Here is a 3,169-nt window from a genome sequence, read left to right on the forward strand (position 1 = left end):
AGATCCTTCCTCCCACTTTGTACTACTGAAGAGGATTGCAGTTAGCAGTCGAAATATATAGACTCTTGTATTCAGTTCTTTCTTTTGTTCCGACTGTGGTATTAGTTGTGATATATATATATATATATATATATATATATATATATATATATATATATATATATATATATATATATATATATATGCGCGCGAAGAAAGTAAACGCTAGACTCATCGTTATAGGTTTATTCTTACGTTTCAAACTCTGTCAAGTTCCATCTTCAGTGATATACAGATATAGCAAAGGGAGTCAATATAAAGGAGGCATGTACATCACCCTGGGAAAGGTCTCCCAACGAACGTTACTCTCTAGAATATACATTCGTCACCAGGAAGGACACCACTTTACAAAATACCCACATCATTACAATAAATTAATTTTTTTTTATTAAGACAACGCACACAAATGAAAATACTTATCTAAGCTACTTGCCCTTTACGTCATGATGGAATACATGGACAAGTGATCATGCTAGCGTAAACAGATGCATCAACTTGAACCCGGTATACGAGGGCACTAGAAGCAGGCGGGACAAAAGACACCCGATCTCGCAGTGAGGTGTTATCCTCTCTTATATGTGATGTTGCACTTTGACATTTGTTTGGTGCTTGCTTGTATGTTTCATTCCTTGTCTTCATGCCATCCCCCGTGTTTTGTTTTTGAGGGCTTCAAAACACTAGTTGGAGGGATCTTTTTTAGTTATTCATATTCTATAGGTTGTTTATCTTTTAAATGTGTTTATTTCAATTGGACACTTTTTGTTCATTTTGCTGTTTGTATCTATCTATTTGTTTATATTTGGTTTTCCCGTTTATTTTTGTGTTTGCTCGTTTATTTTATTTCTATTATTACTTTTGTGTTTGGCTTGGTACCCTGGTAGTATTTATGTAATATCTGTATTTGTTATACTGATTTTAAGGTCTGTTATATTTTGCTAAGTCCTTGTTGGCTTATTTCTGAGTGTTGTATCCCTGTAGCTGAGTTGATTTATTTGCAATGCATTTTTCTTCTTTTTTTTTATGCTAGTTTCAACTGGAATTTTCGGTAATTTTTTGTATTCCAGCATAACTGGAAGGATAAGTATCTTAGAAGATGTGTCTATGCATTTTTGCGCGCTGTCTTAAATTAATTAATAAATAAATCTGTTAATTTGTTATAATGATGTGGGTATTTTGTGAAGTGGTGTTCTACCTGGTGACAATTGTATATTCTGGAGAGTAATGGTTCTTTTGGGAGACCTTTCCCAGGGCAGCGTACATACCTCCTTTATATGGGATTCCCTTTGCTATCCCTATATCCCTGACGACGAACCCCGGACAGGGTTTGAAACGCAGGAATAAACTTATATCGACGATTCCAGCGTTTACTTTTTTCTAAACAATATGCATGTATATTTTAGGCGTAGGTTCTTACTAATACACACTGATTTGAACACAGTAGCATTCTGACATTCATTATTATTTCTTTAATGTTCTCAGTTCCTCTGACTGTAGATCTTGCTTCATGAGGATGAGTTCGTCCAAAGTAAACAAGGAGCCATTTTCAGAATAGTAAAAATAAACTAGTCTTACACAGTTTCATGATACACAGTTGACAATCTTACACGGGAAACACGGGTTTATATATTCGTAACCAGTGAACTAGGAAACCTGAACCTCTGAGATCGTCTCAAAGTTAGGACGTCCTGCTGAGGTTGAGGAGGAGGAGGAGGAGGTTGAGGTCGGGAAACATTATTTCTAGGCCTAGTGGATGAATTATACACGGGGAGGGCTGTAGTCATGTTAGATTGTATATTGATGACTGGAGCTCGTTCCCTTATGTAGTCGGCTTCCAACATTTTCATACCTCCAATTCTGCTACATTGCGTGACTATCCTGGTGTCTATCTAGATCGGCCTGGTGGTGTTGCAAATGGTGTTGCTTGATTGTCTCTTGTCGCAAATGGCAATCGCCTACTGAGATGAGATGTCTTAAGACCAAATGTGCGTACGTATAATCAAGGTGTGCGCAGTATATATATATATATATATATATATATATATATATATATATATGTATATATATATATATGTATATATATATATATGTAGTGGTCTACTTTGCATATATGTATGTATGTATGTATAAATGGGCAGGAGGTTTTCTCTTAAACAAGTAGAGTTAAATGTGATTGCTAGTTCTACTTTTTTATATTTTCTTTAAGACATTCTCTTGGTGTCTTAAGGTGGCCTTATCGTCTCAATTGAGATATGAGATGATTTCTCCGTAGGAGGTCATCTGTGCTGCCAGATCGGGATTTCGAGTTTCTTGACTCTTCTTCAGTGGCTTGGTATAGTGCCTGTCTCTATGTGAGAGTTGCTACTGAAGTGAAATTGTCAGGTGGATGGTATTTAAGGGCTGGACTAGCTATGTTGTGTACTCGTTTTTGGTGTTGATTGGTTCGTCCGATCGGGTGATCTCTCCCTGTGTTGGTTTTGCCCGGCAATAGAGTTCCTCCTCATGCCCGGTAGCGCTAATAGGTCGGGCGTCTGGATGTTCAAACTAAGGTTCATATCTCTGATTAATTAATAGTGCTTCTAAGATGGGGAGGCGACAGGTATCTTGGCATGTCTTGGAATAACGAGTTGGTTCAGAACAGCTCAGCAGTGCGTTGGCGGTGTTGAAAACCCCAATTTTCAACGGCGCCACTAACATCGCCATGGTCATGGGGTACAGTGTGGACGGGCCTAAGTCATTTGGGGGAAGATGCATTGTTGTCTGGGGACTGTTAATGTGGGGCAGTATAGTACATGGTGTTCTGTGTCCTCTGTGTGATGGTTAGATCTGGAGCACTCCGAATCTGTGGTCATGCTCACTCTGTGCTAGTTTTATACATATACATACATACATACATATATATATATATATATATATATATATATATATATATATATATAATCCCCGTGGTTTGCGGGGCCGGTACCTACTCGGACCCCAGGCTTGCAGGCAGTTCCGAACACTTTATACATGAACACAAGATACCATGTTCAAAGTGTGCCACTGCAGTGATGTCCAATTCCCCTCAAGTCTGAGGTGAGCTGCTGTCGGGGGGACATTCCTCACAGTGGATGCCTATCCTAAACTCTGCGCC

Source organism: Oratosquilla oratoria, chromosome 28, assembly GCF_046742065.1.
Source record: "Oratosquilla oratoria isolate Oo_2021 chromosome 28, ASM4674206v1, whole genome shotgun sequence".
Taxonomy (NCBI): domain Eukaryota; kingdom Metazoa; phylum Arthropoda; class Malacostraca; order Stomatopoda; family Squillidae; genus Oratosquilla; species Oratosquilla oratoria.